Source organism: Cornus florida, unplaced genomic scaffold (genome assembly GCF_030987335.1).
Source record: "Cornus florida cultivar Cherokee Brave unplaced genomic scaffold, ASM3098733v1 CherokeeBrave_3.0.0_Hap2_Chr10, whole genome shotgun sequence".
NCBI lineage: Eukaryota > Viridiplantae > Streptophyta > Magnoliopsida > Cornales > Cornaceae > Cornus > Cornus florida.
Genome location: NW_026775580.1, coordinates 21,725,318 through 21,745,453, shown reverse-complemented (window position 1 = coordinate 21,745,453; position 20,136 = coordinate 21,725,318). Strand labels below are relative to the sequence as shown.

Here is a 20,136-nt window from a genome sequence, read left to right as displayed (position 1 = left end):
CCCCAACAAGCTTACCCGTGAAACCTATCGATACAAATGACATCAATGTCAAAATGGTCATTACCAAAACACCACGGAAACTAGGCAATTTGTGAGAGTTGCGATATGGTCCAAAGATGTCTGGCCAGACCATCCTGGCCAATCCAAAACTCCGACAACAATGTCATAGATACCGCTACGCTTAAGGCTTTAAATCCTCAATACCAGAAAACTAACAACCCAAGGTCTCAAAACACCATTGTCAACCACACTAGTCACGAATCCAAAGCCTGACAAGTCTATGCCCTCAAGCCAATGGATCGAACTTTACAAAATCAAATAACATCACCATTGCCCTAATCACAACGACTCCTAACAAAACAATCCACCCAAAATCCTCCACGTCGTCCTAAAGCTAACCTACCACAAGGCTACGCCTAGGAATCCAAACACCGGATCAAGCTCACACACACAATCCCAACGACTAAGGTCACACAACCCTTAGTACAGTACATGAATTATAGAAGAAATGAATTAATTAAGGCAATTAGTCATGAGACATGCACACCTATATATATATACAAGTATACTAAGCAATGTCGAAATGGAAACGCTATATATATATGCACAAGTATACATTCACAAGTAAACTAAGCAGTACTAAATCCATGGTATACAAGTTTACGGGCTCAGTATACTACACCAACACGAAATGAAGTAAGCAACGCACAAGCATACTAGGTATAAGTATACTAAACGTAAATGAAAACCTACGCACCATACAACTAAACACATAGTGTACAAGGGCATTTAAATATGCTACCTATCACATAGGGGTCAAGCATCAAAGACACGCTACACATCACCTATGACTCTAGCATGACAAACAAATATAGTAAATGGAAAACACATCATCTATATCAGCAAATAACTACTAATAGTCACATCCCCTAACATATTTCTAAGGCATGCTTAAAACAACAAGGTATATAAACATGTAAGAAAGACTATGAAAATAACAATCCCGCAAAATCATATGCAAAAAGGGATGAAATGTCTCTCAAAAGGACGAACTCACTGAAAGTGGAGCCCAAAAACCCAGATGGTTCCAATCTCTCACCGTGAGGAAAAGAATCATCTCCCAGAATGAACACTAAGGTTCCCGAAACAAAGAGTCTGCAAGTCTTTCCCAAGACTGGCTCAACCACAAGGTGGAATCCTAACCCCACACAAAACAAAATGATGCAATGGATAGTCCCAATACTAACCATTACAAGACACCAATAAGAGAACGCCTTTCAAGACACTAATGAGTGCGATGGGAACTCTACAGGATCCTATCAGAACCCTAAACACAACCCCAAGTCTCCGATGACGATGGAGAGTAATTAATTACACCAATGCAATTAATTACACGGAACCACTCACACCCCAACCTAAGCTCGTAAGAGCTGTCCAAGGCAAGACTAGAAGAGTCCTAGGTCAACGCACCTATCAAATCCCTAACCATCACTCTAAGAAGAAAAGACACAGGAACCCCGCCGTTGTGGCTCAAGAAAACAAACCTCTGAATCCCCAAGGAAGGACACAAGTCAATCCGACTCATCGTCCCATGACGCTAAAAACAAGACCCCAATGACGTCATCACATCAAGGTCACCACGAAACTCCAAGAGACGATGCCCTAGTATCAATCTCAACCAACCAAATTGGGACAACCCGCAATGCCTAAACAAGACATATAAATAAACAACTACGAAGTAACATAGTAATGGCTATATACTTACACAAGTAGTAAAGAATCACATAAGGCATGTCAATGTATACATCATACAATCATGCTAAGAATAACAAGCACATGTAATACGCTAAGGCAAACAAGCATTACCATCATGTTAAGCATACAAGCATAAATCAACTTGCTAAGACAGTCAAGCATATACAGTGTACTAAAGCCGACAAGCATATACAGTATGCTAAGGTAAATAAGCACATACAAAATGCTAAGACCTACAAGTATATACAATGTACTAAAGTAAACAAGCACATATATCATGCTGAGACAGTTAAAATAAACTTCTAAACATACATCCACTTAAGCACGTAAACATGTTATCAAGAATCAACTAAACACTTAGAGCATGGCAACACAAGCATGATATGCACCCAAAACTCATCGTCCTAAGGTTTTCAAACCTAAGAGCTCTGATACCACCTGTGACAACCCTAGATTTTTTAAACCCAGTGTGTCCTGTGATGACCCGTAACGGATCCAAAATGAGGAAGCTAAACAAAGTCATGGCCTCTAGAGATGTACATCATCCCTAAGACACAAAATTGGCTTCCTGTGGAGTCCCGAGACTCAATGGAAGCAAAAAGAAAACGAAGGTTTTAAAACCATACAAGAAATGGACCAAGGGTAAAATGGTCATTTCACCCATGAATGGGTGCTACCGTGCACACCATTGGAAACATAACAAAAACTTAATAAAGTTAGACTCAAGAATTGCCTGATTCGGAGTCCGAACAGAAAAGATATGAAGATAGAATAAAATGGCATTTTTCAATTAAGAGGTACCACAACCCTATCTCACTAAAACTGTCATAACTCTTACTACGGTTGGAGTTTTTGTGTGTGGTTGGTACCATTGGAAAGCTAAATTCAAGCTCTTGAAGTTAGGCTCAAGAATCACCCAATTTGGTTCAGAAATGAAGGAGATATGATCCTCTGAAGTTGGAATAAGAAAGTTGTCCAAAAAACTTAAAAGAATTCAAGCTTCAGGGAGGATCAGCAGGCTAACGGCAAGGATCAGCCGGCTGATAGCAAGGATCAGCAGGCCGAAATACCCTATCCAGGTTGCAAACTCACTGGAATTGGTTTCTAAGAGCTATCAGTCGGCTGATGGCTCTTGTCAGCCTACCGATGCAACAGATAGCAGCAAAATCTACTGCTGCAAAGTGTGGGGAAGGTGTTTTGCCCAACCCTAAAGCTATACATGCATTCCATATGTCCCGAAATAAGTTTTAAAACATGTCAAAGTCACAATTAAGCATTTATAACATGCTAAACCAAAAGAGAAATTTGAATCAAACTCCAATGCATGAATTTTGCATAAAAACTCATAAATCACCCTATGAAAGTTCCAAAACTTAAATTTAAGAGTTTTGTGAGATGTGGACATGCCCGCAAAAGTAAAAAGACATTGAAGACGCATCCCAATGGCCCACGACTTCAAAATACCCTCAATGCAAAATATGACCTCTCAAACCTCAAATTTTCTTAAAATTGCCTAAAAAAGTGAAATGCAACACCATGACATATATATGAAAACGAAATGGTGACGGCCCTTGGCCACACCTCATACATATCAAATGAGTCCTAGTGAATGTGCTCGTACACACTTTACACCACCCGATTGGAAATGAACCTTTAAAGGCTCGAATTTTCCTATTTTAGCCTAAAAGTGCAATATATAAAACTATAATGCAAAACCTAAAACAAAATGGTGTTTGGCCCTTGACCACACCTTATACATGGTAAATGAATGCCAAAGAACAATATTCAAACATAATGCACACTCCGGTGCAAAAATGATATTAAAATCCTTGATTTCATGTTATTTCCATTTAAGGCAAATTTAAATATTTATAAACATACATGGGTTTCAAATGAAGTTTAGCCCTTGACCACATATCATATACATAGAATGAATATCAAAAAGTGTGTTTAGGCACACATTACAAGTTCCAAGGCAAAAATGACATTTTGGCCTAACTATACAATACAACTTTAAAAAAAATAAAACTCAAGCATGCTAACACTTGCATGTGAACAAGAATACATTTAAAAAACTTCAATTCATCAAAACGATGTTGAGCATCCCAAACCCAGGCATCCGTACCTGAAAACAACCCGATAACTTTGGGGTGAGTAAGCAAGTTACTCGTAAGGAATGAGCATGCATAGACCTAACTTTTACAAGGTTATAACATTAACATGAAGCAATTCAAAACGATCATACTACCTAACGTCTATGTCATACGTGAGACTCAGGTATCATCCTTAGCTACTCATGCAATTGAAATGAACTACGGTATATAAGTATACATGCTCAAGTACACTAAACCGTATTACAACATGATACACGACATACAAGCATACATATTCAAGTACCTTAAATCATGTTAAACAAGATAAGCAATATCTAACATACATACACAAGTATTCGATATATGTAGAGTACTCATAAATCAAGTATACAAGCACAAGTATACTAAGCTAAACGAAATACACATAAGACAAGTATACACGGCACAAGTATACTAAATGAAATTTAAACTTACGGAGCAAGTATACAAGTTCAAGTATACTAAATAGGATTCAAATACCCGAAGTAAGCATCAATTCTCAAGCTACAAGTAATCCATGATTAACAAGTTGAAATTAAATACGAAATCAAATAGTGGAAAGACTCGGACATGCGGTCGCTAGACCAAGTATTTTTTGGTAATTACGACCCACAAGGTACCACCTAGTGCTCACTTATGGCTTAGAAGACTCTTGTCTCCGTACTAGAGTCAAACCCTAACCATCACATAAATTATATCCTCACAAGCTTTCCAAAATTAATAAGTTCGAAACTTATACAAAATCAAATGCAAGTTATCACATTCCATGCACAAGTAAGATTGAATCCACACAATTCATGTCCTAGAATTCAAGTGTAAATAGTATATGACATGTCATGTCCTCAATATGCAATTTATACACAAAGTAAGAATATTTTACAACAATTGAGCCACATTACCATCCTAAGCCACAAGTACTAAATAAGCCTCAATTTAGTAACTAACTTTCAAGGTAAACAATTGTAATATTCTATCAAGTTATATACCTACACAAAATATATTTTAAAAAGTTATGCAAGTCAATAATATTTTATATCATGCTAAATCCAATGACTATTTCAAGATGCCACAAGTACTAATTCTACATCTAATTAGTAATATGTTCATAAGGTAATTAATTGTACTACATTTCATGAGATTATTACCCTAACATGAAAAGTATCTAGATTTCAAATCAATTCCAAATAACTTCAATTTAATATATGTTAAAGGACATAGCACAGTCTTCATATATATTACATCCAACATCAATTTAAGTGACTAAAACACTTGAAATAAAAATAATTAAGCTAATTAATTAATTTTCTCTAGATTTTCAAGCAATTCCAAATGTTCTCAAATTAACATAGGTTAAAGAACATAGCAATGTCTACTTTAACATCACATTACAAGTTGATTTCATGCTTGTTACAACTATGTGAATAAATCTTTCACTAAAGATAAATATTAAATAAAATTTACAATTCTTATTCAAATGCTCTCAATTTAATATATGTTGATAAACATACCAAGGCCTAATTTATTAGCATGCCACAATTTAATTCTAAGGTGCATACCATCATGAGAATTAAATCTTAAGCATAGAAAATAATTAAATTAAATTCTAGATCTTGAACAAAGGCATGCTCACAAGTTGTATATGTTTATAAAACAATCAATACAATATTAATATAAACCTAAGACACCCCTTACCTCATTTTATGATGAAATCACAAATTCCCACCGAAATGAAACCGCTCTAAATTCAACGAAACTTCAAGGTTTTATCGGGGACAACAAGGAGATCATTAAACCCCAAGGGAGTCCTACCAAAATCCTAACTTGGCTTCAAATCGAGACTCGAAAAATGGCCAAAACGGAATTCCAATCGGTTGGAATCGAAAGCCTCGTCAAGGCGAACAATGAAACCTAAGGCATCACCATTTTTAAATAAAGGGAAGAAGTCCAAAAGAGGAGAGAGAAAATGGCAACCATGGGAGGAGCTTCGGTTAGCCAAGAGAGGGGAAGAGATGAAAATATCTGATTTTTCATTTTTAGAGACCCATATTTATAGAAAAAAAAAAAAAAAAAAAAAAAAAAAAAAAAAAAAAACAAACCCTAAAAGTGCCTCGAACGAACCCTGCCAGGTCCGAAAAAGTGAAATTTGAGCAGACGCTCTTAAACAGCAAAACTCCGTGAATGAAAGAGAACCGAAATGAGAAAATATAATTAACGGAAGAAACAGTGTCAAAAACCGAGTCCCGAGCAAAGAGATATGTCCCAAACAAGTTTGGTGCTAACCGGGGCAGAAAACCTGAAAACTGTAGGGTTCGACCACAAAACAACTCCAAAAGTACACGACTCGACGAAATGTGAAAATGAGTACCTTACGAGGATTTAAGCCCCATAAAGGCACTTAGCAATTAACTTTCATTAATTGCACAAAGGCCCCTACACAAAAGGATAGCTGCGCAAGTGATCCCAAATGAAAATATCTTCCAAAAGATATTTTCTTAGAAACTCCTAAACCAAAATATCTTCAAAAGATTTTTATTAAAAACACCCCAAGAAACAAAAATATTTTCGAAGAATATCTTCATCCAAGCCCCTGCAGGAAAAGGAAACAACCGGCGAGCTTTTCTCCAAAAGTAAAGCTACGCCTTTCAAAGAAACCAATAAGGATGGAAGTACGAGAAGTCAAAAACCAACTCCGAGCATAAAAAGTGAGGTTACGCGAAAGGAAATTTCAATGAAAAAAATTTATCCGTAAAAATGGAGGAAAAAGAAAAGGAAGGAAAATGATCGGGTCATTATAGAAAATTTCAAGGCAAAATGGAGCATTCTTCGCAGAATTTTCAAACGATCGAGCACTGTTCATTAAAAAAATAATAATTTTTTTTTTTTTTTTCGCATCCCTTATTTCCATGTTTATTGGTTTTATTTTTATGTATGTGTACATACTTGTTATATCTAAAAAATAAAAAATAAAATAAAATAAAAAAGAATTTTTACTTTTATTTTTCATTATTTTGTTCTTGCATCATTTCTTGCTTTTTGTTTTTCATTTCTTGCATTGTACATATTCTTTCATTACATTTTACCTTCTTTATTTTATCTTTTTGTATTTTGTTCATGCAATTTATTCTTTGTTTTTTTTTTTTTTTTTTTTTTTTGCATTTTGTCTATACTTGCTTTCATTAAATGAAAAATATAAAAACTTTCCACCATTGTGCCCTTATGTGTAGTCATGCTAATTTTATATTTTCTATGAGACATGATCTCATATCTCTCTTTCATCTTATGCTATATTGCATTAGAATGCTTAATTTGTTATCTTTATCCCATTTGATATTTGATGTGAGTTTGCTAGTGTGGTTACTCTAATAGGTTGTTGATTCCAAGTTTGGGGGTGCCTACCCTCTAATGGATCATTACCGGGCTTCATATCTTTGCCACCACGGTATATTTTTTTCATCTTTTCCATTGTTCTCATTGCACATTGAGAACAATGTGCGATTTAAGTTTGGGGGTAAGGTGACTTTGTTGCATTCTATTTAAAGTTTGAGCTTTAATTGCATGATTGAGATGTGAAATCCTTGTAGCTATGATTTTGATCTTTTGAGGACCATATTATACTTAGAATTTAAAAATTGCTTGACTTGAGAATCCAATACTCCTTGTATGCCTTGTAGATGCCATTTAGGAGTAAATTTTTCGAAAGATTGATATCTTGCTTGCATTTGTGGTCCATATCATCTTGATTTTGTGATTGTTTTGAGATTCACTCTAGGATTCTACACTAGCACATGCGCACACTAGCATTCATTTGTGGAGTATATGCTTTGTTGATTATTGATTTGGTTATATCCAATTGAGCTAGTAGTGCATTGAAAGTTCTCATTCTTGACAAAGGTGGATAACAAACCCTTTTCACTAAGTAATCAGGATTATAGCCTCATCAAGCACTAAATTTCTCGTGCCGAAAGATGGAGGGCCCAAACTCTAGGTTAAAAAAAAAAAAAAAGTATACAAAAGCAAATAAAAAAAGTGAGGACTTTTCCTAAAAGGTGAGAAATAGAAAATAATTATATGGAAGTTATTTTGATTTGTAGCCTAATTGATTTGAGCTTGTAAGTCTTTAGGGGTGTTTAAACACATAATGTCCTAAAGCCGTCTGGTTTGGGAGTCATTGGCCTAATGCTTGACCTTATGGATAACTATAGAGCTTGAATAAGCCCACCTAATTAAATAAAGTTTTAATAAAAGGTCCATTCTTTGTCTTGATGACCGGTGCTAGATTTGTATGCTAGTTTGAGGCCAAATGTGATCATTTCTTTGGTTGACTTAGATAGCAACATATTTGATGTCGGTTCACCTAAAAAGAATTTTAGAGTTGTTTTGATTCGTATGATCATTGTCTTAATGTATGGAAGACCATACTTGCTTGCTTGATGTTGAGATTTTTGGAGACTGCTTAGAAATGGTTGAAAAATTGTATACTTGAGGTAATTTTCTCCCAATGCTTGTTTTGTATGTTGGTACCTCTTTAGTGAGAAAGAGCTTAATGTTTGTGGGTATCATTTCTAGAAACTCTCACGAGACTTCACTCGTCCGCTAGGGGTAACCTAGGGGTTTAAAAGGCTTGTTGCATATGCTAAATGCAATCTTGTTCCTCATGAAAATGGTTATCATTTCACTGCTTTCTAGTTCGTAGTTATTTAGATGTTTATTTATTTCATCTCCTTGTAGTTCATTGCTAGGGACTAGCAATATCTAACTTAAGGGGTGTGATGAGTGCTCAAATGTAACGCATTATAGCACCTAAGCTAGGGTATTCTAGTCCATTCATCTATCTTACTTTCATGTTTTAGTACTTATTTGTGTTTTTGCCTATTTCAAGTCAATAAGGTTCAAACAAGCTAAGAAGAACCATTTAGCTCATGTTTTGAGTTAAGAAGCAAATCTAGAAAAAAGTCAGAAAATTACACCAGTGAAGCTTTGATCGATCGAATAAAGTCCCGATCGATCGAAAAAGGATACAATCGATAAGGGGTGCCAGCTTAGCAATCCAGATAAGGCTAAGAAGATATTTTCATGACGCATCAGCTTCGATCAATCGAAGTAAGTGTTTGCTCGATTGAAGTTCCCTTCGATCAATCAAAGTGGCTGTTGGCAGTGTGCTGTCTAATTCCTGCACACCCGAACTCTACCTGCCACATAACTACGGGATTAGATATTTTAAGGGCTCATTTTCTGACTTGTTCACTACTCCAAGGACCTTGTATTTAAAGGGAATTGAACCATTTTGTAATCTAACTTTTGTCTTTAATTTTATTTTATTTTTACATTGTAATAGTTAGTTTCTCTCTCTAGAAAAGTTAGAGATTAGGGTTAGAAGAAAAGAAAAGAGTAGGGGCACTAAGAACACATCTTAAGATCTATACACTCTCTCTCTCTAGAATTCAACAAAGAAGAAGAGGAAGAAGATGGAGCCATGGTTGGAGATTGCCCTTGAAGGTTCCAAGATCACATCCACCTCCTCCATTATTGGCTAGACTTCTCCTTGGGGCTTGGATAAGCCCCAAGATTGCAATCTAAACCTCTATCTCTTTCATACTTTTTGGGGAATAATATCTTGTATTTAGTGTTTTAGCCTTGTCAATTTAATGAATCTTGGGTTCTCCTTTGATTTCTATGTATTAATTCTTTCTATTGATTTTCTATGTGATTATATATTGTCTTATGTGTGATTATTTAGGAATTGATCTCTACACTAGTTTTTCTATATTAATTGCATGTCTATGTGTGGTTGATTAAGAATCTAGTAATGGCTATGCATAGTTTTTATTAGATAGGTTTGTCAATTAATTTGATAGATTATGCTTATACTTGATAGGTTATTCTACAATTTAATTCATACTTGTAGGTAGGTAGACAATTTTTACTTGATTTGATATTCCATGGCTTATTATTACAAATTCCATGATTCTCTAGATTAATGTGTGCTACAATTGTAACTAGTTTAATTGGTCATGCTTAAAATTGATGGGTTGTGCTACACTTAATTTATTTGTCAGTTAGGTAGACAATTCATTTTTGAATTTGATGGTCCATGCTTAATATAGCAATTGGTAATCGCATTTTGTTCACAAGAATGTTTTTCCCAAATTAGTTGAAAGTGTGTGATTTGGTGAACGAGCTTGGTGACGATTCCAATGCACCCCAAGACCTCACTTCTCATCTCTTAAATCCTTAACTCAACTTAGTTTATTTTAATTGCATTTTAATTAATTATTTTCTAGAGTAATCAAACAACCCAACCCTCATTTGCAATCAATTGATACATTAGAGTCAAAATTAAATTCCAACACGTACAATCTCTTGGGATGATCCCTTCTCACTCATACTACATAATATAGGTGTTAAGCGGTTTATAAATTTAAAGTATGATGCCCACTTGACACTAATTTCCAAACTCAAAGCGTTGTGCATTATTTTGTACACGCGCTCGGGTTGCATCATAATTAATCTCTAATCTTCCACCTCCAAACTCGGTGAAGCAAATTCGATCTTTTCTTGGCCATGCCAGTTTCTATCAGCATTTGATCAAATGCCTTAGCAAGCCTGTATGCCAACTTCATGCCAAAGACACTCCATTTCTATTTGATGAAACTTGCCTAAAGGCCTTTGAAAAACTCTGATCCCTCCTTTCATCTGCCCTAATCATGAAACCACCCGATTGGTCTCTTCCCTTTGAGATCATGTGTGATGCATCTGACTGCATTAGGTGCGGTTTTAAGCCAACGTGTGGACAAAATCCCACATGCCATTTACTATGCTAGCAAAACTTTATCGGAAGTTCAATTGAACTATACGACAACTGAAAAAAAAAAAAAAAAAAAAAAAAATTGCTAGCTGTCATCTATACCTTGGAAAAATTTTAATCCCATCTTCTTGGATCCAAGGTCATTGTTTTCTTAGACTATGCTGCCTTGAGGCACTTGTTGGCCAAAAAGGAAACCAAAACTCGACTAATTCGTTGGATACTATTACTCCAAGAGTTCAATTATGAAATTCGGGATAAGAAATGAACTAAAAATGTTGTTGCTGACCACCTTTCCTGTATTCTTGTTGAGGCTTCTTCTGATTTCATTCCGGTCTATGACTCATTCTCGGATGAACAACTTTTTCAAGTATCTCATGAAAAACTTCCTTGGTATGCCGACATCGTTAACTACCTTGTTGTCGGTAAAAATCCTACCAACTGGTCCAAACAAGAGAAATACCAGTTCTTTTCCCAAATCAAAATTTTCTTTTGGGAAGATCCAGAGCGGTTCAAATATTGCCCAAACTAAATTATTAGAGATGCAATCCTAAAATTGAGTTCCAAAGTGTCCTCAAATTCTACCACACTCTAGCATGTGAAGGACATTTCAGCGCTAAGAAAACTTTCGCCAAAGTCCTTCAAAGTGGATTTTATTGGCCCTCTCTATTTCAGGATGCATACAATTTCTGTAAATCTTGTGAGCGCTGCCAAAAACTTGGAGCCATTTCTAGAAGAGACATGATGTTGTTCAACCCCATTTTAGTTGTTGAAATCTTTGATGTATGATAAATCGACTTCATGGGACCATTTCCATCCTCTCATGGCTATGAGTACATTCTCGTGGCAGTGGATTACATGTCCAAATGGATTGAAGCTAAGGCTACCAAAACCAATGATCATGCTGTTGTGGTCAAATTCGTTCAAACGAACATTTTCAGCCGGTTTGGTATTCCTAGAGCACTCACTAGTGACGGAGGATCTCATTTTTGCAATCATTATCTAAAATCAGTCCTTCTCAAGTACTCCATCACTCACAAGGTTGCCACACCTTACCATCCTCAAACTAATGGTCAAGTGGATGTATCAAATCGAGAAATCAAGAATATTCTTGAAAAAACAGTTCGACCGAATCACAAAGATTAGCCATTACATCACTCCTGAGCTAACATCCCTCCTCGTATCGGTGATACCTCTCTCAAGATCGGTAACCCTATATACCATCCGGGCATCGAATGATCTGAACTTGGGCTGGAACTGAGTAACATCGCCTCGGAGACTGGAATCAGAGCTAGCGTGCTAAGTGGATGGGCCTATCTGAGCTGCTGGAGGCGGAGGTGGAGCTGATGAAATACCTGTCTGAAACTAGGATGTGGTGGGAGGCTGGGATGTGCCAGAAGTAGTGCGCTGTCTCGACCTAGGAACAAAAGAAGTTGTAGACCCCTCATATGAATCTAAAGTCTGGAGCCTCTTCTTTGTAGCTATTCTCAGGCTGGTCTGATAGGTAGTATAACTCTTCTTCCACTGAGTCACACCATACCTCATGTGATCCCTCCTGTTGGCCAGTTATGGCTCCTCCGCTGGGTCAAGTGGGAAGCCCTGGTCCACTAGAATCTGTGTGATCAAGTGGCCAAAGGGTAAAGACCAAGACTTAGCTTTATCATTCCGTCGAAACACTAAGTTGTCCTAGTACTTATGGAAGATCTCCCATATAAGTGAAGGAACTAATACCCAACATCCCTGGTTAAAACTGTGAAGGGCCTTCAATGAACAGCACAGTATCGATAAACCAAAGCCGTGAGGAAATGTCAACCAGCTTCGCATAGGTGTTGCCTAAATAGGCTGTCTGAGGAGAGAGAGCTGCAGCCATATCTATCTCTGTATGATACTCTGGAATGATCGGGTATAATGGTTGTTCAGTCTATATGACCACTGGAAACATATGGGAGCATCCACAAGCTATCTCAATAAAGACTGTAGAAATGACAATGTCTCACCCATCCACAACAGTATAAAAGATCTGTGGGTCATCCTCATCCCGCCAGAGATGTTGGTAGAATAATGCAACCAACCAGGGTACACCATACCGCTGGTCGACGTAAGAATAGTAGCAATGTCACGTCGGGTCATCTCATCATAGGCCCATTTGGTCTGCTCTGACATTGGGGCGACAATGGGGCCCTCTGGATCCATAGATGGTGCACTGGAAGAAGATGATATAGTCGCCTCAGACTCAGATGAAGAAAACTCCTCCTCTGGAAATGGAGGGGGTTATGGAGGCCTAGCTACTTTCTTCCTAGCAAGTGTTTTTTTCCACTGCATCTGAAAAAATAACATATAGAAATCCATGCACAGTTTTAAAAATGAGGTAAGTATCTACAAAGAAAACATCAAGTATATATGAATCAAGTATAAATAGAGAATATACAGAAATGAACATGTTTGTGTAAGAAATTATCAAGAAAGCTTCAAGAAAAGCATTCAAACCATTTTCTGACATTTTGGAACTAAAACATGCTTCAACAAAACAAAATGGATCATGGCACAATAAACAATCTCATATATGCGAAATGGTGCATTTGTAGCAAAGAGAGCAGAACAAAGTCACTTTTTGAAATTTATGCAAGCATGTAACCAATACGACAAGTCTAGGATGTGATGTGGACAAAATATGCAACGTGAGTTCACAAACCTAAAACTAAAGTGATTTTGCAATTATTCAATCATATAGACCCTAAGACGACATCGTATCATTTCCTAAGCAAGAATGTCTACAATTTCAACATTTAAGGCCAATAGAGCAATCATGGTGATATAGAGGAAACTAGTCATGGCAAATATCTAACTACAACTCAAGAATCATGTATATCATGAAATAGAGAATAAGTGGAATGCACGGTTGCACACACTTCAATCCTAGGCGTGTTATGATACACAAGTTCAAAGACGAATTCTAAACATGGTATGCAACCTATGAAGCATTTGAGAGATGATGCATAACTTTCAAGCCAAACTCCATTAAAAAATATCCCGTCCTCCATTTTCAACAAAATCAACAACCTACGGTCACTTAAAGCTCATGACCCCCTCTAAGCAATTAAAGAACAAAAATGATCGATTATGGCTCGCGACCCCCTTCTAAGCAATATAGAAGCAAACAATGGTATAAAATGAGATAAATGAGAATCTTACCCTTTTTGCATTAAAATCAATAACCGGTTAAGAACCTCGGTCTCAAGCCCTTACAAGCTTTCAAGGATGAACCACAAAGATATAAGACAAGTAAGATGGCATTTCATGTTCAAATTTGCTAAACTTAACCACAAATGAAAATTTGGTTCAAGTTTAAACACATTTCATATCAAGACAACATTCCCCCAAATTTATTTCAAATGGCATTTTCAAAGTTCAATTCCATACACAAAAGTGTGTACTAAGGCCAAGCAATGACAAGATATCCTAGAAAGGCACTTTTGAACGTGAAACATTCAATATCCCCCTAAACTTATTCAAAGATCCATGTTTCATGATATTGCAACAAAGAAGTATTCAAAAGATGTAAACAAGTTTTCAAAACCAACAATGTGACAAAGGTATGTGCAATTTATGACAAGATTATTTACAAGTAAAGAAGCTTGCATTTTATTCCAAAAGCACAACACTTATTCCAAGAAAATTCACATTAGGCCATTTTCAAGCTTATTATGCAACATCACAACATTTGACTTCAAAAAGTTGGGTTCAAGTTGACATTTCATCACATTTTTCAAAAACATCCAAGTTCTTAACAATTTGGCTCAAAAAATATCAAATAGATGCCCTTACACGGCAAGAATCAAGAATTGAGCAAGAATAAACTCAATGGCACTTGAAACATGCATTTGGATGACGAATAGAGCAAATGGAACAAGTTCATCTCATTTAAGGGCATTTTGGGCAACTTTAGAAAATTTCAAAACTGTGGTTCAAAATTGAAATTTTGAAACTTTGGAGTTCAAGTATTCATATGCATTGTAGATAAGCATTCTCACAACAATCATGCATTAAACATTCAACATTTGAAGGAATTTAAAAACTCAACTTCACATTTCAAGTTCAAAGCCCAAAACTCATTTTTAAATTTTGAAAACCAACAACTTATGCATTAATGACATCTCCAACTTTTCAAAGGTCATTTTTCCAATTTTGCATCTTAACCATGAGCGTATATCAATTTAAGACCAAAACATCGCAAAAAGTTCCATTTCAAAACACTTTGATGCATTTAGACTTGAGTTTTCATTTTCAAGACTTAAGAACACAAGTTTTAACTTCAAGTCACATATACATGCATTTAAACAACTTAGACATTCATCCATGCAATTCCACACTTAGGTTTTAACAAATGAAATGAAGACGGGGTCATGCTTTAAAATTGCCAATTCAAAGGAATGCATATCAAACAATTTCAAGAGATTTTGAACTTCTAAGTCTTAACATGGCTCTTCTCTAAGTAATCAAAATTCCAATCACAATTCAACATTTTTCAAATTTCCATTTTAAACAACCAAAGTTCACAATTTAACTTCAACAACTCACAATTCCACTTTCCATTTTAAACAATTCAACTCAAAAAGTTTTTCCCTAACAACTTAATTCCTTTTAATTTCAATTCAAACTTTCAAATTTCCAATTTCCATGTTTCAATTCAATTTAACAAAGAAAACCATTTCAAATATTTGTGACAACAAAGTTCCATTTAAAACTTCGAAACTACAACCCAAGGGTCACATCTTTTTCAATTTCCAAAACTCACAACACATGTATATTATTCATAAAGTTTGCAAAAATTTTAACATCAAATTCAACATGTTAATATGGCATCTCAATATGGCAAATTGGACTTAACAATTTGGATAAATAAAATTCCACATTCACTAAATGTCCATCAATATTGGTATATGTATCACATTTGCAATTTCCAGAAGATCCATCTTTTGCGCTGGAATATGATGTGCAAGCCTAAAGCTAAAGGAGGTTTGGGAATCAGAAAATTAATTGACTGGCAGGTGGCTTCTCATTGTGTTTTAGCCTGGGATTTCTTACTTAGTAAAGACAGACTTTGGGTCCCTTGGTTTCAAAACAAATGTACAGCAAATTCTTCCTATTGGAATGCAGTTCCTAAGTTTACTCACTCAGTTTTGTGGAAAAATTTGATTAATATCAGGGATACAATGCTAAATTCAGTTCATTTTTCAATTGGTACCACGCAATTTAAGTCTTATCTGATCCTTGGTGTGAGGGTGCGACCTTGCTGCAAAAATTTGGACGTAGAAGTATTAGAAGATTGGGGTTTGCTTGGTCCTCTCCTTTGTCTTGTCTCATGAGTAATGGAGGTTGGAATTTTGATATTTTACAAGGAGAAATTTTCAGACCTATTAGGGAATATCTGTGTACTCTGCTAATTCTTGCTAGATCAGACAGTTTTCTTTGGAATGGAGGTACTTTTACATTCAAAAATGCTTGGCAATGTTGCAGGGAGGTTATTCCAGAGGTAACTTGGTCCAAAGTTTGCTGGGGTAAAGCTAGGCCACGCTGGTCAGTTCATGGAGTTTTTCTTTTTCAAGATAGACTCCCTTCAATGTATAATCTGCAGAGAAGAAAAGTGCAGCTACCTCCACGTTGCTCTATCTGTCTCAAGAGATTGATACTAGAAACCATGTGTTTGTTCAATGTCCTTTTGCAAGGAATTTCTGGAATTCATTGCAAGTTACTCTTGGACTGATGATTGATTTCAATTTAATTCACACAGTTGAAGAGTTACTGATCTGGTTTTTACAACAGAGTAGTAAAATGTTACATACTCTTTTAGTTGCTGGTTTTTGGAGTATTTGGAAAGAGAGAAATTCTAGACTATATGGACACAGTACCAGTTCTTCCTCTGAGGTGGCTAGACAAATTTTGTTGGAAGTTCTTGATATTTTTAATGTCTCTTTTAGAGACATTAGTTAGTTTGTATTCTTTTTACTTTTTTTCTTTCCTGAATATATTTTTTTTTAATACAAAAACCATTTATGAAAAAAAAAAAATTATTCAATGTCACAGTCCCAGATTTCATTTTTTTTTTTTTTCACAGTTTATTTCAACAACACAACAAAGCCAATTCATTTAAAGCCCATCCTCCTTTCATCAACACTGCAAAACAATTCACAGCCCAAATTTTCAGCCCATTCTCCTTTCACAATAACACACACTGCCCACTTTCCATCAACAACAAACATATTTTCCATTCACAAAAACAGCAACCCAAACTTCAACCACAAAAATTTAGCCCAACCTCCACAATTTCAACATCACAGTGCATACAAACAAGTCCCAATGTCCATAGTCAAATTTCAGTTTCAGACAATCTTAGTTTCTTTTTCAATTTTTCAATTATTCAAATTTTTGGTTTTTCATTTTGAATTTCATAGCTGCATAAATACATAAAAATGAAAAAATAAATAAAAAAAAATGAAAAACAGAAATTAAATGAGAATCCCCACATACCCGCGAGAGAAGAAGAGGAAACTGAGAGAGACTTAGAAAGATTCTGGAATTTTCGGCCAAACCGTGGCCGGAGAAGGTGATGGAAGCTCGCCGGAAGTTGCAGAGATGCCGGCGGTTTCTCCTTGGCCTAAATTGGCCGGAGAAAGAGAGAATAGAGACTTCAATGAGAGACAAACTGCAAGTAGAAGAAGGAGAGCTTGGCCTTTTGTCCAAGAGCTCTGTGGCAGTAGAAAGAAGATGGCGGCGACGAAGACTTCGGGTTCGCCGAAGTTAACAGAGATAGAGGTGGGGACTGGGTTGTGGTTGGGGATGGTGGGAGATTGAGAGGAAAGATGGGTGGTGGCTAGGGAAGTTTGAGAGGGAAGATGGGTGGTTGACTTCGGGTTCGCCGAAGGAAGAGAGGGAATGAGGGAGGAAGAGAAAAAAATAAATAAAGAAAAGAAAAGAAAGAAAGAAAGAAAAGGAAGAGAGAGGAGAGAGAGAGAGAGAAAAAAAATATATTAGGATTAGGGGTAGGTATGGAATACCAACGGCTAAAGCACATTTTTAAAATTGATCAGTCATAGTGCGATCGATAGTAGATTGGCGATCGTTCATTGATTAGGCATGATCCATCGTGACCCAAAATTGATTTTTGAAGAAGGAATTTTTGGCTCCAGGTCGATCGATCACTGAAAGTGGTGATCGATCGTGAATATTCACAAAAGATGAAGGAAGATGAAAGGTCCTGGTGCGATCGATCACTAAGGTTGGTGATCGATCGTCAAGTTGACGAACGAGAAGTTTGGAATTTTTGATACACAAGTGCAACCGATCGCCATGATCAGCGATCGACCGTTAATACTCACGAAGGATAGATACCGAGAGGTGATTTCAAGGCAAAATTGGACTCTGCAGATGGTGATCGATCGTAAAACCATCGCCAAAAAAGTGTGATCGATCGTCAATGATACAGAAAGTGCAAGAAATGCTAAAAAATGCCCGAAAACTCAAATGAAACACTTTGAAACTTATCTAAACGACACAAGAAGATAACAAAAGAATAAATGAGGGAGGAATAAGGTTTAAAAACCCTAAGAATGCTAGTGTTTAACATCTCTAGCAAGACATTAGGTTACTTAGCCCGAATCAAAAATCTAGAATCAAGGTGCCTTACATTCCCTTCTCAATGGGATGTAAGGCACCTTGAATCCCACCCAACAAATTATTCCCTAAGGAATTTGTTGGATTTGAATCAATGTTGTAAAATGGACTTCTATAACACCCAAAGACGGACTTTTAGGCTTCCATGCCTTCTCAAACTTGGATTTTGAAGTAAAATCTTGGGAAGAATCATTGGAGGGGAGTACACTTGATTTTGGTAACTCAACAATTAGTAGAACTTTAACCACTTTTTCAACAATTCTATCAACAACATTGACCTATTCATGCTTGTCAAAAGAGTTTGGGGATGTTTAATTTTACCTTCATGTGCCCAAAAAAAAATTTCATTACCCCCGTCCTACGATTGATATTAGCATTGGCGGTGGCCAAGAAAGGACGGCCAAGGATAACGGGAATTTGACTCTTTGGGTTGGCGATCGGTTCTGTGTCTATGACAACGAAATCAACCAGGAAAAAGAACTTATCAACTTTAATCAACACGTCCTCAATGATCTCATGGGGCTTTTTTATAGACCGGTCAGCTAGTTACAAAACTACCGATGTTGGTTTCAAATCTCTCAAACCTAATTAAACATAAACCGAATAAGGAAGAAGGTTCACACTCGCTCCTAAATCCAAAAGAGCTCTATTGATAACATGATCACCTATGGTGCATGATGTGGTAGGAGAGTCGGGATCTTCAAACTTTGGGAGGGTGTTATGTTTCAAAATAGAACTCACTTGCTCAGTGAGCAAAACTTTCCTAGGTGTTTGGCTCTTGGATTTCCTCTTTTGTGTGCACAAGTCCTTCAAAAACTTTGCATAAGCCGGGATTTGATGAATGGCATCAAGTAGAGGGAGATTCACTTTAACTTTCCTAAACACCTCAATCATTTCATTGATTTTGCCTTATTGTTTCTTAAAATATGAAGATTTTTGTAAAGCTTGTGGAAACAGAGCTTTTGGCTCACAAGGTTTTTCAAAAGCACTAGATGATGATGGTTTATCCTCAATGTGATCCTTTAACTTTAGTAAAGAAGGAATAGGATCAAAAATAGGTTGGGTGTCAACACTTGGTTGCACTGGTTCACTCTTTTCATTAGGTGCCTCAACTTTGTTGTCAATCACTCTTCCACTTCTCAAAGTGGTGATAGAATTCACTTGTTCATGTGTGGGGCATCCCGATGGGGGAGTTGCTTTCACCATATATTGAGGTTTGGCCTCGGGGTGAAAAAGCAATTTCCCATTCTCCTTAGCATTCAAAGTACTAGCTATTTGCCCTATTTGGGTTTCTAGCTTTACAATGGATTAAGAATGGGAATGAAGCAATAGGGTATTAGCATCCAAGCTTCCCAAAGCCAACAAGACTTTTTCTTCAAAAGCGGAGTTCCTAGGAGGAACTTGAGAATAGGAATGAGAGTTAGACGCTTGAAGATTAGATGATTGGTTCACATTAAAAAGAGAGTAATACGGACGATACCCTTGAGAATTTTGATTTTGCAAATGAGGGGGAACATACTTAGCTTGGTAACCTTGATTTTGAGGAGGGTTCGCACTATCTCCTTGGTTTTTCCAAGAAAAGTTCAGGTGATTTCTCCAACCCGGATTATAATGATTTAAGTATGGATTGTTCCCTTGATCAGTGAAAGCGGCATTCACTTATTCATGTTGCTCACTTTGAACATGTCTATGAGGACAATTGAAAATATTATGAAGCACATTAGAACTTGTCATGCACATCTCTTGAGGATTACGAGGAGAGGAAGATGCTTGATT

General features: G+C 36.4%; 1 long non-coding RNA gene across 1 annotated transcript; it reads right to left on the bottom strand.

Annotated features, from left to right (window-relative positions):
* Positions 1-3,570: 3,570 nt before the first annotated feature.
* LOC132276231 (uncharacterized) lies at positions 3,571-17,687 on the bottom strand. The gene is made up of 3 exons (XR_009470853.1): positions 17,218-17,687; positions 5,580-13,011; positions 3,571-3,880 (listed from the first exon to the last, which is right to left on the bottom strand). It is a non-coding gene; the product is annotated as an uncharacterized LOC132276231 (long non-coding RNA).
* Between the last annotated feature and the right edge of the window lie 2,449 nt (positions 17,688-20,136).